The 18,766-nt window shown below is 39.3% G+C and overlaps 2 pseudogenes; one reads left to right on the forward strand and one right to left on the reverse strand.

Annotated features, from left to right (window-relative positions):
• Nucleotides 1–6,612: 6,612 nt before the first annotated feature.
• On the reverse strand, nt 6,613–14,130 carry LOC112668893 (cyclin-J-like; annotated as a pseudogene).
• On the forward strand, nt 13,393–13,583 carry LOC112668927 (U4 spliceosomal RNA; annotated as a pseudogene).
• Nucleotides 14,131–18,766: the final 4,636 nt, after the last annotated feature.

Raw genomic sequence — 18,766 nt, forward strand, 5'->3', positions numbered from 1 at the left:
CAACAGGATTCAATCTTCCTAGCGCAGATCTTACACACTTGGTAGTTCAGAAGATTTGGGATTGGGAGCAGAATATTTACCATACCTTTTGGGTTGCATCTCAGTCCACAGAGTTGGCCCTCTGTGAGAGTCTGGGGGTCCCTTCTGGTCCCTTCCCTTTTTCTATTAACCCTTTTCCCTTGCCCCTGGATCCTGAACAACACTACTGATCAGCCCTCAAAGTCAGCTAGAGGGTCACTGTTTCTCCAATATCCTTTGTGTATCCTGGAAAGATGACAGCACAGGCACATTCTCTATATTCCACAACTGTAGCTGTAGATTATTAATGTACAGGACTGGCTACATAATTTGTGGGGCCTGTGCAACTACACAGATCATGTGCCCATGAAGCCAGTCCTATAGATCCATGGTCTACTTCTCCAAACATCTAGAAAACTATCAAACTTATTGAGATATTTATCAGCTTTGACAGTATGACTTATACTCTGTTATCATGCCTGTCCCTGGCCAGTTTGTACTCAAAGCAATTCCATGCCCTTTCTCTGCCTGCTCTGAATCACAGGGCCAGCCCCTGCAGTCTGTGTTTTCCATTCTCCTGGGTCATTTGGCTTTGGGTGAGATCTGACTAATGGAAAACATTGTTGTAGGAGAAGGGATACTTTTCTAGTCCTTAGGCTGCCTATCAGACACTAGCTGCATTTCCTTTGAGACCCAATCTCTTGCTTGTCAGGCTCACTGTGGTGCAGCTTCCACCAGGTACCTAGAGATCTCTTTGCTTCATGGGGTGGCAGTGGCTTTCTGTTGTTACAAATCTCTGAGAATCATGAAACCCTGTTGGTTTTCTCCATTCATTCAGCCCATCTCCTGAATTACATTCCACTGTTTAAAATACTTAATTTCTGGGACGCCAAGGTGGCTTAGTGGTTGTGCATCTGCCTTTGGCTCAGGTTGTGATCCTAGGGTCTGGGATCAAGTCCCACATTGGGCTGCCTGCATGGAGCCTGTTTCTCCCTTTGCCTATGTCTCTGCCTCTCTCTCTGTGTGTATGTGTCTCTCTCATGAATACATGAATAAAATCTTAAAAAAATAAAAAATAAAATACTTAATTTCTTTTTTCTGATAAGAAACCCCCCCACACACACCCCTAGTAACTAAGGGTAAGGGTAGAAGGAGCAAAGAGAATGAAAGGAAAGACTTCTGTTTTGACACAGTATCAGGAAATGTTTTTTTCACCATCTATCTTAAAATGAATGTCTAAATAACATAAAATATGGTTACTGTTCTTTTTCCTAAGTATTTCCAATACTTTCTCTAGGGTTAGCTTTTTATTCTGTTTTAGGTTATAAATCTTCTGTCCAGGAATATCACATAATCAATCTGAGATCCACAAAGAATAACATGTTGGAATATTTTAAATGTTTTTTTTTTTTTTTAATCAGTGATCCTTTTTTACCTCTAGGGGGAAAAAAAAAAATCAAAGACCAAATATTTTACTTCAGATTAAAGTCCAGATTTGGGAATCTCAATTAACTCTCTATCCGCTAGAGGGCTTCAGATCCAGAGCAACCAAGGATGAGTCATCACTCTTTCCTCCCATTCCACGCTGTTTGATCATAAGAGCGTTTGATTGTGTCATTGAGTAAAAAGAACTCAATTACTCAGTGTAATAAGTCCAAAATGGAACACAATGGAAATCTGTGAATCAGAAACTGTCTAAACTCTTCATTTTACCATTGAGAGGCATAGGAAGCTAATTTAAAAGTGCTGTAAATGAATCATTTCTAAGTGTTTATTCTGTTTGCTGCTTAGTCTCCTGTACTTCCAAGTGAGGATTCTTCAGGAGACAACCAACTCTGGTCTGAGTGAGATTGAAGCAAGCACAAATTTATTCTGCTGCTTCTGCATATGGCTACATACCTGTTCTATGAATGACTATGGTGCAGGTGCCCATACTCTAACATCTGTTAGGGATCTTATATTTATGCCTCTCAAATTTTCCATTTGAATTAGGGTCATTATTGCAGTCTATTATCTTGTTTGTGGAGGAGGGAATCCTCATTTTACTGTCCAATATGGGATAACCTTAGATAGAAGGGAATTATGACAGTGGCTACTATACTAGAATTACGCTTACCAATGGGTAGAGTGAAGTGTGACAGAGAAAATTTCCTTCTATTTAGTCAGTTTCCCACTCAAAAGGACATTATATATGTTTTTATATACATGTATGACTTCCTGATTTATATTTCCAGCACCACATTCTACCCATGCTTCTGATCCAAGTGGCTGGGACAAATAGTTTATTTCAGGCTTTGACTCACTTAGCAGAGAGCATTCACCAAGAATTTTCATTTTCTGCCCCTAGGATTTCCCCCAGTGTTCCAGAGCAGACAGCTGGGTTTGTTTTGGGCGTGGGCAACAAGAGGGTTGAAAGATGTTGTTAGCAAACCTGGAGAAACCGACAACCAGCAGGGGTGGAGAGCTAATGAATAAGTGTGCTTGTACCCTGCCCTTCAGACAGACAATTTTGGAGGCATTTTGTATATTCTCTCAGGTACTTTTGAGGATTTAAGTTTTCATTGCACATAGCAGCAACCTTAATAACACACTTTTTAATTGGCCTTTCTTCCTTCCTGGTCCCTTTTCTTATTGCTGGGCCTGTACCTCCTATTTACTATTACTTACACATAGGCTTTGGGCTCTGCTCAAGCTAAGACAATATCTACTTGACATTTTAAATTTATATGCCCCAAAGAGAACTCTTGATCCTTCCATAGTTTTTTCTCCCATAGTTTTCTCAGGTCAGTTAGCTTTAACTCCATAATTCCAGTTACTTAGGTCAAAAACCTTAGATTCATCCTGGAATCCTCTCTCTCACTGGCCTGGTCTTCCACTCCCATTCAGCAAACTCTGCTCTACCTTAAAAATAAATCCATGGGCACCTGGGTAACTCAGTCCATTAAGCATCTGCCTTCAGCTCAGGTCATGATCCCAGGGTCCTGGGATTAAGCCCTTGCTCGGCAGGGAGCCTGTTTCTCCCTCTCAATCTGTCTGCTCCCCCTGCTTGTACTCTCTCTTTGTCAAATAAATAAATAAATAAAAATCTTTAAAGAAATAAAAAATAAATCAAAATATCACCATTTCTCATCATGTGCATCACTTCTGTCCCCTAGTCAGAGCACTATCCTTTCTTGCCTGAACTATTAGAGAAACATGATTTCCCTATTTCTAACTTTACCCACACAAGAGTCAAGTTGCTTCATTAAAATCAAGTTGCCTCTTCGTATGGAAGCTCCTCAAAAAGTTTAAAATAGAGCCACCCTTTGACCCTATGACCCAGCAATTGCACTACCCTAAATATACAAATGTAGCGATCCAAAGGGGGCACCAGCACCCCAATGTTTATAACAGTGATGTCCACAATAGCTAAACTATAGAAAGAGCCCAGATATCCATTGATAGATGAATGGCTAAATATGGTTATACACACACACACACACACACACACACACACACAATGTACACACACACTGGAATATGGAATACTACTTGGCCATCAGAAAAATGAAGTCTTGCCATTTGCAATGACATGGATGGAACTAAAGGGTATTGTGCTAAGTGAAATAAGTCAATCAGAGAAAGACAATTATATGATCCTACTTATAAGTAGAATTTAAAAAAACAAAGGATAATAGGGGAAGAGAGGAAAAAATAAAACAAGACAAAATCAGAAAGGGAGATAAACCATAAGAGACTCTTAATCATAGGAAACAAACTGAGGGTTGCTGGAGGGGAAGGTGATGGGGAAATAGGGTAACTAGGTGATCAATATCAAGTAGGGTATGTGATATAATGAGCACTGGTTGTTATATAAGACTAATGAATCACTGACCTCTACCTCTGAAACTAACAATACATTATATGCTAATTAATTGAAATTAAATTTAAAAAATAAAACAGTTGCCTCTGCCCAGAGAGCCTTCAATGGCTACCTATCCCATTTAAAATAAAATCCAGAAAAAAAATAAAATAAAATCCAGGTCCTGATGGTTTTAGGCCCAGTATAATCAATCATGTCCCCAGTATCCCTTTGTCCTAACATTCTATCACTTTCCCCCTTATGGTGTTCCAGCCTTCTCACTTGTCACTTGAACATGATAAGCACGATCTGTCCTTGTGTCTTTTGCATTTGTTGTTCCCTTACCTGGAATGTTTCTTCCCACTAGAACTGATATGCTCAATTCCCCAACTTGCTTCAGGGTTCTACTCAAATGCTGCTATAAAAAGAGATCTTCACTGACCAATGTAAATAAAAAGGAAATCTGGACTTAGAAGAGACTTCTGTTCAAAGGGTTATGGCAAGGGTGATGGGAAGGAGACTATTGCCGTAGGAGAGTGCCATGGCTATGGGATCTATAAGCATCTCCAGAGTAAGGCAAAAATAATTTTTATTTTACAGGAAGGAAAAAAATAAAGCTTGAATGAACCAGGTGTGGGGTAGTAGGATGATAGGGTAATTATAATTGAAAGTAGAATAGAGACTGTTTGACCCTGAGGCCAGCAGGGGTAGTGGGGAAAAGGAGTTTCCATGCTGACTTAGGGTGAGGATGGGCCAAAGTTCAGGAATGTGGAGGAAGGAGAGAAGATTAACCAAAGTTTGGTTAACAAGCATGCTGTTCCAATTGATCAATGGGGACAGGCAGTTCAGCTAATCATTTATGAAGCAAGAAAGGGAATTTTGAGGATCTGGGTCTCACCTTGTCATAGGTAAATAAGAGAGGCATCTATGAGTCTTATCTCAGTTATATGATAAAAGGTGGTTCTTTGCAGTAAGCAGTTTCCTGGAACATAAAATGTGGAGGAATTTTTTTAAAGATTTTATTTATTTATTCATGAGAGACACAGAGACACGAGAGACACAGAGATTTGAGAGACACAGAGATAGGCAGAGGGAGAAGCAGGGAGCCTGACGTGGGACTTGATCCCGGGTCTCCAGGATCACACTCTGGGCTGAAGGCAGTGCTAAACCACTGAGCCACCAGGGCTGCCCAGGAATTTCTTAACCTTCTGTTTTCCAGGATCACAGGACTCAGGTAAAATTCAATGTTGTCACCACTTGAAGACAGAAGATTCCTCCTCATGGCACTTTTATTGTTGCCACATAGTATACTTGTTCATTGTCTTTCCCAGCAGGGCCCTTCTGGACCTCTACCACTGAAAGGAGTCCCTGGCACAGAGCAAATGCTTGAGTACACATTTGTTGGATACAAGGAACCTGAAATTCTCTTTTTTGAGGGACTGTGGAAAAGCAGATGGTAAGTTGAAGTTCAGGAAGGCTGATCTGCAAGAAGGGCTGTGCAGGACTGCAGGAAGGAGGAGGCTAACTAGAGAGCTCTCTCCATAGTCCCTAGGTTATAGGAAAACATTGGAAAAAAAAAAATCAAGTAACAGATTCAAGAGACCCCAAGGTAGAAAAATTCCTCTTTGAGAGCCAGAGAGTGTCTTACTGATCTCTCTTCTCCAAGCACTGAGTGTGAGGCCTGGCACCGATCAGTCCTTAGAAAGAACAGTCATTGAACATTTATGGTCATTCCATGGATATTCAAGGGAGATTTGGGAAGGGTTTTTGTCCATTCTTATGTTGAAGAACATTCAGTAAATTTAACTTTTAGATAAATAACAAATACTTTTTTAAATAAAAGTATATCCCACATAATATTTGGGATATGCTGACCCTAAAACTGTTTGCTATTCATCTGAAATCAAATTTGGTTGTATATAACTGGTGATGTTACCTCTACTGCATTAGCAGTCCTCCAATTACTGGGCTCACCTTCTCAGAGTCATATCTTTTTGTAAAACTTGACCTCTGTAATCCTTCACTAGGTTGGTAGATCTTCGATGCCTCTAGGAACTTAATTTTTATATTTAACATGGCTTTTCTAGTTATCTTCCTTTGGAGAGTTCTGTTGACCTATCTGGTCCACTATTACTGGATGTGTAACTCAACATCTCCAGGCTTTTCCCTTTCTGTCTACACTCATTCCGCAATTTCTAATATCCACTGCTAAGGCAAATGTGATAAACATCAAAGGCAATATCTCACATTAATAGAATAATTCTAATTATATTACTGTTGGATACTTATTCTCAAGAAGCAATCTCTTCTATGAGTGGAAACACCCCAAGCAAGGGAAAATTAAACTATTTAAAAGGAAAAATAATTCTGCATTTCATGCCTAAGTGTAAAGACAGTTAAACAACAATTGAAATATTTAAGTGCAAACTGCATTCCAGGCACTGTTTTAGGCTCTGAGAGTAGAGCAGAAAAAATTACCTGCTTTCATGGACTGCATTCCTGTGGGCAAAGAATAAGCAAAATAGGCAGTACATAAAGTGATAATAAAAAGGTGTAGGGATAGGTGATAAGGTGATGGATAGGAAGTAAGGGAAGAGTACCAGGGAATGCTATTGGAGATGTTGCAATTCAAAATAGGGTGCTCAGAGAACCTCACTGCAAAAGTAGCATGAAAGAAGATGAAGCAAGCCATGAAAATACCCAGAGCTTCAAGTCACAGAACAGTCTGAGTCAGGAATTACCTTCACATAAAATCACTTTTCAAAGCAAGGAGTAATGCAAGGGTAATATTCATTTTTCTGGGAACTCTGGTTATAAGAAACATTCGGACAGGGCTTCACTTCTGGTATTGCCAGTGACATCCCAACACCGGTCTGCACATGCCTGAGGCCCTGAACACTGGCTTGGAAGCCAGCAGGTCACGTCTGTAGTGTGTCAGAGGAGCTGTGTGTGGTAGATCCCATCTGCTGGCACCTTGGCTGTTCCGCTACAGGATGGCGGTACTGCAGCGAGGTGTGGTGCGTCTCATGGAGATAGTGGGGCTGCTGAAAGTGAACCGGCCTTGTGGGCTGGGAGGCTGACTGCAGCACACTCAGCTGCGCCGGCTGGGACCCTGCCTGTCCTCTGTTGGCATCGTTCACATCGTTATCATGTGCGATCAATAGCTGTTCAATGCATTGCACTAAAAAAAAATCCCAGGAGTAAGCAGTAAGACGATGCAGTCTTGTGGGCCACGTTGGAGAAGGACAAAGTATAATCCTTGAAGAAGCCCACATGCAGCAGCTACTAAAGAAGGTGCATAATTTAAAAAGGCATAATCTTGCAAAGATACTTCCAGGAAATCTGCATACTTGGTCTTGTAGAGTTTCGTTTTTTTCCAAGCAAATCATTGACCAGCCATCATCAAGATCTGTTTCGTGTACTGCTTCGGAGAGATAATAATGAAATGGGCAGCTGCTGGAAGGCAGAGGTTCCACTGAAAGGTTTCTTTCTTTCTTTCTTTCTTTCTTTCTTTCTTTCTTTCTTTCTTTCTTTCTTTCTTTCGATAGTCACACACACACACACAGAGAGAGAGAGAGGGAGAGAGAGAGAGAGAGAGAGAGAGAGGGAGAGAGAGGCAGAGACACAGGCAGAGGGAGAGGGAGAAGCAGGCTCCATGCACCGGGAGCCCGACGTGGGATTCGATCCCGAGTCTCCAGGATTGCGCCCTGGGCCAAAGGCAGGCGATCCCCCACTGAAAGGTTTCTAATAACAGTTCCATATGTAGCAAATTTTGCTTTGTTAATACTAGATTCATATTAATTATACAACCTAGGCTGTTGAGCTGTTCCAGCTTAGGCACGCTATCTTCTTTCCCTTCAAATTTCCTTCCTAAAAGCAGACAGGAAGGTGGAACTAAATGCAGCTGCTGGATAGAGAGGTCATACGGATCCATAAATAAGTCCAGCAAATAGCAAGATGTCGAGCAGAATGGCAGAGGGTGAAGCGATTGCTCACAATGGCAATCAGGTCAGCAAACTAGCTTCTGAGACTTAGTTGAGGGGACTGGCCTTTGTAGGAAGGCAACTTCAGCTCCTTGCATCGAAGCGGTTGATGGACGTCCCCGCCACTACTTTCCCTCCAGCTCCAGGGGACCGCGCGGCGAGCCTGCCAGACGCAGCAAGCTCAGTCCGGAACCGCGGCCCCACAGCCCCGGCGTGCGGGTCGGCCACCAGCCTTCTCTGGAAGCGCCGGCCTCAGCTGGGGCCCCGCAGCGCCGGCCCAACCGCCCATTGTTCTGGCATCTTTTGATCTTCAGGGTTCTCCCTTCTTCCTTTTGCATTTTGAAGAAACGGAGTCATTTGTTAAAGTTTCCCAGAAGCTAGCTAAATGTTGATAATTGCACTTTTAGAACATAATTTGTCATTTTTCTGTCCTCTTGAGTTTTCTGAGACCTGATCCTATACTTTTCCCCCCCCAAGATATCTTCATAAATGACAATGTGTTTTTTTTCAGTAGGAGGCTCATGATATCTGGTCACCCCTCGGTGTCTGATACTGAGCCCCTGATGCTCAATGCCTACATGCCTTAATTCATTGTGGAGTGCAAAATGCTGACATTCTAAATCTATTCTGTCATCTATTAGCTGGGTAGCTGCTTCTATACAGAGAAGTTTCCCCTCACTTGCTAGGGGTTACATAGTGGTTCTGCCTATATGGAAAAAGCAGTTAACTACCTTTTAAAAAGAGTTTGTTCTCTATCATGCTCCAGAGGTGATATTTTTCTTGGATTTACTGATGACTTACGTATTTGAGTATTTCTATTACCACTGTCTTTTTTTGTTGTTGTTGTGTCAATTCTCTCATCTCTGGCCTTTGGGAGTTTTATCAAGTGCTTAGAAATATAATCCTGTTACTTTTTGGTAGTTTGATAGCTTCCCTGCTTTTTTGACATGACAAGATTCAACAAGTGTACTTGGTTTTACAGGTGGAAGTGGCAGGGAAACAGGAAATCAGGTTCAGGAAATGAGATCAATTAATCATACAAAAACCCTGTATTTACCCCAGATGTATTTGGCTATGGGTTGCTGATATGCATACTTTCTTCATATCATTATCACATCAATTAGACAAAGCAAACACCAGCTCAATGCTTCACACTTGTAAACACTTTCTGTAGAGTCTTTGGTACCTGCATTGATTTTCCCAAACGACTGTTTACCTAAAAGGTCATCAGTTCCAGCTGAAGGTTAATGGAAAACTTCTGACTTCAGGCAGTCACAACCCCAACTTCATCTGGTGTATTCACGATGGGGGCATACGATGGGAGGTACACAGCTATGAAGTCAGTGGTTTCAGGCAATGTTAATGTTACAGTCTTCATAGATAATAAAATTTCCTTGCAGCCCTACATAAGTCTCCTGTTAATACTGCCCTTTCCTATGAATAGTACTTCTGCTAGTAAGAAACATCTAGAAACATCCCTAAGCAACACATCAGCTTCACCTGGAAACTTGTTAGAAGTGCAAATTCTCAGGCCCTACTGCAGATCTTCTGAATAAGAAACTCTGGGGTGGAGCCCTGCAATCTGTGTTTTAACAAGCCCTGCAGGGGATCCTGATGCAAGCTCTGGTTTGAGAACGCTGATCTAAGAGACCTGGGTGATAAATCACTTGCTGCATGCCTTGTGCTCCTAAATGAAGATTCTGTAAGACGCCTGGCATAAGTGTACTCTAGAAGCATTTGTTCACTTCAGCAGAATCCAGAGAGAGTTTATGTACCGCACTGTCATTGTGATAAGCTACATTCACATTGTGTGGGTCTATGGTTTTTTTCCTGAGATTGGCTTGGACCGCAGTCACTACTGCCTACCCACCCTATAATTCACCTTAAAGTCTACTGGAATCACTATAGGAAAGTACAAACCAACCCTACATCATTTAGCAGTTTTTTTCCCCTTTGCATGGCTTACCCATGGAGGTAGAAGACTTCTCCTATGCAGTGTGACCTGGTTCCCCGCCCCCCTCCCCCAGGCACTGCAGCCAGTCACATCCCCAATAACTCTCTGCCATTTGTTCCAGCATGTGTCCAAGCCTGTGGTTTCAAGTAGTAAGGCATAGAGACTTCTAAGTTTGGGGGGGAAATGGGCTCACTCAACTGCCAGAGAGGCCAGTGCAGCAGGAAACCAACAGGGGGCACCTGTCTTTGCTTTTCAAGCCCTCTTCAATAAGTCAGGTACCGTCCTTGAGTACCCGCTGTGCATTTTCCCTAACCAATTCTTCTACTGGGTTCCCTCAAGTGGGAAGCAGATACAACAGGGAGACAACTCCAAGGTTGTCATAAAGTGTGTACTTTTCTTCCTATCTCCTGTAACTTCCAAGCAGTTATCTTGAAGTTATTTATTGACCCTTTTATCTTACGAATTCGAGAATAGTAGGAATTTGGGAAATGGCAGAGACTCAGGCAACTGGGAACTTGTGACATGGACACAGCTCAGGCACTTCCTCCTATAAAGTAATGTTACCCTCTATATTCCAACCCTCCATCCTGCCCTTGCTCTTTGTCCTTTCCTTGATAATCTACCTTTTCCTAGTCTCCTCTTAGCACCTCCAAAGGAATGAAGAATTGAGATTCAAACAAATTCAATTCAAATATTGAGGTGCTTACTTGTTATATCTCCCTTCAACTTCTTAGAAAGCTTGAGAAGTGCTATCTTCCTTATTGCCAGATTTTGTTCCCATATTGGTGTACTTGACTAAAGGTCACTGGGGGAACTGCTAGCTCCTTAAGGGAGAAGGGAATTAATGTTGGTTCATTGCTTCCACCTGTCAACCTGAACGCTGATCCCAAACTGCTAAGTTTCTTAGTGAACCTCCAATTCAGTACAGCTTAGAGACTTAGGCATTTTAGGTAGCCCTTTGCTTCTTTTTCCATGCAAATCTTTAAACCAAGACAGACATCACCTCCCTAAGAATGACCTTCTCTATCTCAGAAAAAGGAAATAAAGAGTTCTGGCCTTTGGTTCCTTTGAACAAGATTTTGTGAAGGAATACTTTTTGGGAAGAGATCTAATTTTCAATATTAGATGCTAAGATTTTTTATAAGTGTGTCAGGTCTTGCTTCCAAAAATCTGGTGAGCCCCAAGCCTCCATAACGCCCTTTCACCCCATCCTGTACCACTGTTGATAATGACCCCTCCTTTGTTGAAGTAAGAATATTACATGGAGGCAGTAAGCACAGAACGGTATAAACGGGATGTGTTTATGGATAGGTAAGCTAGATGTTACCCATCTACACCCTTCACCGTCCAGGTGCCCCTTTGCAAAAAGCTAGGGATTCCTAAGTCAAAAGGAAGAATCAATGCAAGCAGAGCAAGAGCACACCAGTAGCGGGAGAAGATTTGGGTGGAAGGTAGACCAGAGAAGTGATTCACTTTAGTGCATAGATCATTAGAGATGTTTGAAAGGCAAGTTTTCACACTAGTGTTAGCTCTCCAGTCAAGACAATTCAGCATAGAGATAACAAGTTCTTAATCATGGTATATTGCCAATACGCAGATGAAAATTGTGTTTTGTTTTTGGTCACAAATTTTTACCATTTTCCAGGCTCTTTGATATTCTCTTGGTCACTGACCACTCTTTGGGGAATAAGAGAAGCCTCAAAATACCTCACTCATAAAGAGCAAAGCCCATCAAACAAACAAAAAAGATATTTTCCAACTCAAGAAAGCAGCTGGGCATTGTGAGCATTGATTGAAGTGACTAAAGAAAAGGGGGATGTGGGTTCTGTACTCAATCTCCCCCCACCCATGCACAAAAAGCCTTGTCAGCTAGAGTCTCTGTAGAGCCAGTGTATTTCACCTCATACACCATAACAAAACCCTTTGTGAGGCTGCAGCCCTTTCCTGTGCAGTTGCTGAGGAGTCTTTCCATTTCTGGATTCAAGCTTTGTGCTCCCTCTCCCTGCCAGGTTTGACCTGCTCAAAAAACTATTTTCTTGACATCTCCACCCATCATGCCTAACTGACTCAAGACTAGCAGGTTCTGGCCCATCCTTCCTCTTATACCACCTTCCTGCTTATTAGCTGAGTCAGTTCAGCTGAATGTGTGGCAGCACAGAGCTTGTTAATAATGTGATGCTGAGTGAATTCTGAGTTCATCATCCCTCTTCTCCTCCCTTCAGTGTTGATATTCATAATATTGAATTGTACTTCATAGTTTAATATTAAAATTCTCATAAAGGCAGAAGGACTGATTTCTACTTGTTATAAACTATTTCATGTAAACATCTAAAAACAAATCTTATCAAATACTTTAGAACACAAAGGAGAACCAAACATACATTTAAAAACATAACGAAATTATGCTTTTATTTCTGAAATGTAGCATTGATAGATGAATATTTTAATCCACAATAGTAAAGCAAACACCTGTGTAACTACCACCAGGGACCAATAAAGGGAACATTGCCTGATTATGAGATGCTTGGCCACTTCTATCCTTTCTTGCTTCTTGTGACAATGATTTGTTGTTTCCTTTATAGTTTTGTCCCATATATACCTCTTCTTTAAATGGCCTAGTAGAGTTTGGCTCTTTTTGAACTTTATTTAAATGGGTCATATTGTATGAATTTTTTTGCCTTCCTCCTTCCCTCCTGTTTTTTTTTTTTTGTTTGTTTGTTTGTTTGTTTTTTGTGGCCAATATTCATCCATTGCTCCAGTTTGGTCATTCTCATTGCTGCATAATATTTCATTATATTAATGTATCTCAATGTACCTATTTTTATTGTTGATGTGCATTTGGTTTGCATATGGGTTTTGTCTATCATAAAAATGTTGCCATGAATATTCTTTTATGTGTATCCTGATGCATATGTAAACAAATTTCTTTAGGATCCAAGAGTAAAGTGGCTGGCTCAGGGTATAGCTCTTTCTACATTATTAGATAAATCTGGATTCCAATAGTTGTAAACATACAAAGTGGTTATTCCAGTTTTCATTCACACCTGGAGAATATGAGAATTTCCACCATAATATGTTCAACAACATTTAGAATTATAAGACTTCCTACATTTTTAAGATTTTTTATTTTTATTTTTATTTTTTAAGACTTTCCACTTTTTGCTACTCTGGTGCGTCTACAATGGTAACTTATTGAGATTTTAGTCTATGAACCATTCTTCCTTAATTATTGACTATTTGGATATCCTCTTTTGTGCTGTGTTTATCCAAATTTTTTGGTTCTTAAAAAAGTTCTCTTGACTCATAACTATTTTTTAAAAATAAATTTTTATTTTTAGAGCAGTTTTAGGCCCATAGCAACATTGAGCAGGAGGTATAGCTATTTCCCATATACCCTCTACCCTCACACATGCATAGTCTCCTCCATTATAAACACTCCCCTCACAGTGGTACATTTGTTATAGTTGATGAACCTACACTGACATCAGCATTACCTCAAATGCATAGTTTACATTACGGTTTACTTTCGTATATTCCTTGGATTTGGATAAATTTATAATGACATGTAGCCATTTTAGTTTTAATTATTTGTAAGAAGCTTTGTGCAGTAGCAGTATCGTGGCCAATGAGGTTTATCCGAGGCGCGATTATTGCTAATTATTTGTAGGAGTTCTTTACATATTCTGGATTTGAGTTTTATGGCTGGCTTGCCTTTTCACTTTATGATGTCTTTTGTTAAACAGAAATTTTAAAATTTAATGTGAATTTATTAAGCTTTTCTCTAAAGTCATTGTTCTTTGTTTATAAAATATTTTCCTGCTCACACGTCCAGACAATATTCTACATTATTTGCTGAAAGCTTAGATTTGCCTCCCACATGAGATATGGGTTTCAAAGTTATTTTTCCTATATGAATACTCAGTTGTCTTAGTACCATTTATTGCAAAAAAAAAATCTTTTCCCCAGTATTATGCAATGCACTTTCATTTTAAAGAGTGTCTTCATATTTGAGACTCTATTTCTAGGTTATTTTTTTTCTCAATGGCTCATTTGTCTAGTCCTATATCAATATCACTTTCTCCATTACTATAGTTTTATAAAAAGAATTGGTATCTGATGGAACAAATCCTCTAATCATATGCTTCTGCTTAAGCCTGTTTGGATCTTCCTGGCTTTTACAATTTTGTGTATTTTACAAGGTCATTTATAAAATGCTTACTCTATGTTGAAATGATCATATCATTTTTCTCCTTTAATCTGTTAATGTGATGAGTTAATTTGTTTTCAAATATTAAAACATACTTGCATTCCTGGAATAAACTCACCTTGGTCATGGTATAATATCATTTTCATTTATTCATTAATTTTTGTTGCCTGTATTTTTTAAGGTGTTTATTTATTTATTTGACAGAAAGAGAGAGTGAACACAGGAGGGGGAGTGGCAGGCAAAGGGAGAGGGAGAATCAGGCTCCCTGCTGAGCAAGGAGCCTGATGCAGGGCTTGATTCCAGGACCTGGAGATTATGATCAGAAGGCAGACCCTTAACCAACTGAGCCAGCCAGGAGCCCCACCTGGAATTTTTTTTTTTTTTTTTTTAGATTTTTGTATTTATGTTCAAGAATGAGGTTGCCTTATACTTTTTCTGTCTTACATAGTTCTTTTTTAAAAAAAGATTATATTCATTTATTTCAGAGAGAGAAAGCAAGCAAGCATGGGCAGGGGGAGGGGCACAGGGAGAAGGAGAAGGAGAAGCAGGCTCCCCACTGAGCAGGGAGCCCAACACTGGGCTTAATCCTGAACTCTAGGATCATGACCCAGCTGAAGGCAGATGCTTAGCCAGCTGAGCCATGCAGGTGCTCCTTTTTCTTATATAGTTTTTGCCAAGTTTTGATGTCAAGGTTACTCTTGCCTCATAAGATGATTTGGGCATTTTTTTCTTTTATCTATACTCTGGAATAGTTAGGGCTAGATTATAGTTATATCTTTCATAATGCTGGACATTTCTGAATCTGGAATTTTTTGTGGGGAAAGAGGCAGGGTTTGTGGTTGTTTTGTTTTCTTTTTTACCATTGAGTCAATTTCTTTAGTGGTCATGGAACTATTCAAGTTTTCTATTTATTGTTGGGAAGGTAATTTATTTTTTTCTAGCAATTTGTCCATTTAATCCAGGTGATAAGAACCTGGGCAACATACCCAGGTGATGGCTGAATCATTCTTGCCCTGAGGATAAAGCCCACTTATATCATGGTTTAGTAAGAAGTTTTGGAAGCAAATGCCTTCACAGACATGAGGATATTTGGTTGGGAGTTTATAGATTCTAGGCTGAAAACCATCAAATCATCTTCTATTTACTGGTCTTACCACCTGCAATCTGGCTACCATGTTCACACTAGCTTCAATGTTCTAATTATTCATGGCTTTTCTTAATTCTGGGATTTTACTTAAAAAAAAAACTGTAGCTGGCTATTTTTCCTCTTTCTTCTGCCCATATTATTTCAGCTCAACATTATCGGATCTGTTCAAATGCCAGCTATTCTTGAGAATGTCTCCCCCTGGGAATCCTCTGATCTTCCATATCTATCATGTACCTATTTCACTCTGTCTTATATGCAGTAGGTTGCTTGGATACTGGTTTCTTTCTCTCTAAACTATAGTTTACTTGCAGATGTCTTTTTATTCATATAGTAACTACTACATGGTCTAGCCCTGTGATCAGCTTTAGTAACAGTCAATAAATACTGGTTGAATAAATGAAGTTAGTCATGAAGAGATTTTCAAATTCTTTTTATTTTAATGGAAATGGAAATTACAATGTAAAATATATTCTTAGTGTTATATGTTGATATTTTAATTTTTTACCTTGTGATGGACTAGAATGGCATCTTCTATTTCTAATTTGCACTTCATTGAACATTATTGAGGCTCAACATATTTTTATGAGGTGTCAGTTATTGTTTCTTCTGTGAATTTGTATTCATATCCTTTGCCAATTATGGAGGGTTTTTTCCTGTGGATTTACATATTCTCTGTCTATATTACAGATATCACTACCTGCCTGATTATGTATATCACTGGCATTTTCTCCCATTGGTAGCTTGTCTTTTGATTCTATGATATCTTTTGTTAAATAAAAGATCTGAATTTGCATGTGTTCAATCTGCCAGTGATTTCCTCTCCACACTTGGTTTTTTTTTTTTTTTATTTTTTTTTTATTTTTTATTTTTATTTATTTATGATAGTCACAGAGAGAGAGAGAGAGAGGCAGAGACACAGGCAGAGGGAGAAGCAGGCTCCATGCACCGGGAGCCTGATGTGGGATTCGATCCCGGGTCTCCAGGATCGCGCCCTGGGCCAAAGGCAGGCGCCAAACCGCTGCGCCACCCAGGGATCCCTACACTTGGTTTTAATATAAACCTCTAAGAGAAGAGAGCTCTTGAGGAAGGAGGCCTCCTTTCTGAGAGATAGCTATTTTATGTCTAATAAGATACCCTTAAGTAGGAAAGCAATGAATCTTCCCATGCATTTTAATTTGGAGGCCCATATTCTCATATGTATGCTGTGGATATATAATAGCATATCAAAATTAATGCTCATGTTTATGTACATTTTATTCATCATTGGGTGACATTAGCATTCATCATTTAGTTTTGTGATTCACTGAATTTTTTAGATGGTTCAATAATTTCTGTGGGGATCATAAGAAACTCTTCAGAGGTAACTCTTTCAGTGTGCGTATTCTATCAAATTCCTTCTGACCCTTCAACTTCTAACCCAGCCAACTTCTACTCTAGAACGGCTATTGATGCTGTCAGTGTTTAGCACTATGTGTTTAGCTACAAAAGTGCAAATATTAGACACTGGCTAGCTAGTACTGCTGCCTTGAGTAACTCCAAAGAAGAAAATAGGATTTGATTAAGTGTACATGTGTTTCTTAAGTTCCTCCTGCTGTCCTTAGTGTTTGGATGCAATGCCCTGCAGATTTATGTGGCTGCTATTTTTATTTACTTTGCATTACTTTGATTAACATCTTGAATGGAGAGCCAAACGTTCCCTCTTCACTTGACCAGGAATGGCCCTTTAACTGCAGTAGGGAAAAACAAACAAACAAACAAAAAAAACAAAAAAACATTTTGCGTGAAGATTGGTGACAACTGGCACTTAAGATCAGAAAAAGAGTTGTTTATACCGGATGCTTTAAGATGCTGTCTGCTCAAAGCTCTGAAAGACTTTAAGATAGGAAGTAATACTTAACCACAATACCACTGAGTTTTCGTAGAATTATTACATTTGATAATAAAAACCCGCCTGTTTAATCTCAAAAAAAAAAAAAAAAGTAACATCTTAATGCACGTACTGCAATTTGTGAATGCGCGGGCAGGACCCTGTGAGGGGCTGTAACGAATTCGTCTGGAATTTACTGGTTTGGATACCAGGGGAGTGAGAGGACCAGAGCGATTTCAAGCCACATTTGCAGGACAATCAAAGAACAGCACTGAGCGCATGGAGGGAGCACTGCAGTCAGTAGCCACTAAAGAGGTTTTGTGTAATGACTTTCCCGTGAATTATTAATTAGTTAATCAATATTTACAAGAGAATATTGCCTCTTTTTAAGACCTGAAGTCCAGGATTTATGATCATATTCATGTAGGTTGGGGTTCCTACACTGACTTAAGCTTTAATATGGACTGCTGTCTTTAATTTTTAACGCCAGAAATTATTCCCAGGACTGGTCAGCCTAATACCATGAAGATTTTTAAAAATCTTGCTTTCAATTGTACTTTTATATTGCTCCTGAAATATGAATTTGCATGAAAAAACAACCACCTTGATTGGTTCCTATTAGTTGTTTTCCTTTGTATTTGTTTAGACTGATATAAATTCTGGGCTTTAAACTCATAATGGTTGCCCTAAGATTCTTCTCCAGTAATGAGGTCTAGAGATAATAGACTTAGATTGTACCTGATTGTGTACCTGAGGGTTTTTTTTTAAGCAGCAATCCAGAAGAATAAGTAATTCTGATCATAAAACCAACAATAATATTTTCATATTTTGAATCTAACTTAATAATAGCAAATGCTTATGCAGTGCTTACTATGTTCTAAGACTTTGCATGTAATAATTCATTTATTATACAACAACTATATATTTAACAGATGGTGAAACTGAGGCTCCAAGAGGTTATAGGGAAATAACAGAATCAGGTTTAATATCAAGATGTCCAGCTCCAGAACCAAGTTCTTAGTGTTATATGTTGATATAAATTATGCTGTTTAATTGTCATATATTTAGAAAAATTAAGATCAAGGTAAGAGGAAGCTTACAAGCTGCTGGCCAATGCATTGGAGCAGATCTTTAAAAAATTCAATCAAAGGAAAATCTGGAATATGCTATGAAATAGAATAGCAAACATTGTAACAATAGAAGAGCCTGAAATGGATATTTTCCTAAAGTTCTTAATATATATTAATTCATTTAATCTTCCTAACAACCTTATAAAAAGGGTACTGCTATTTCCCTCCCCACTTCACTAATGGATAAAATGAGGCCCAAAGAAGCAAAATAATTAACCTAAGGACACGTGCCTTGAAGTCCTTTAAATAGTGTCTTCCTATTTCTAGCTACAGACCATTTATTCTCTATATGCATTCAAGTTTTTTTCATATGTATCATCTTATTTTATTCTCAAAATATTAGTGTACCAAACTGTTCAGTTAGTCAGTGTTCAATTTCCTTTAGCAGTTAAAAGATGTTATCCATTTTAGGCCATTAGGAAATAATTAAGAGTTCTTCAGCACTCAAGGTAAAACTCCAAATCATTTTGCTAAAATAAAGTCACAGAAATAAATTGTTAGCAAGAATCACAATCCAGGGTTTCAGTGCCTTGAAGGAGATACATGGAGTCCCCAGTTGGTCAGTACAGACTCAGGAAGTAAATGGAAATGCTTGAAACCCAACCTGGAAGAAGGCTGG

The sequence above is a fragment of the Canis lupus genome, chromosome 23, assembly GCF_003254725.2.
Source record: "Canis lupus dingo isolate Sandy chromosome 23, ASM325472v2, whole genome shotgun sequence".
Lineage (NCBI taxonomy): Eukaryota > Metazoa > Chordata > Mammalia > Carnivora > Canidae > Canis > Canis lupus.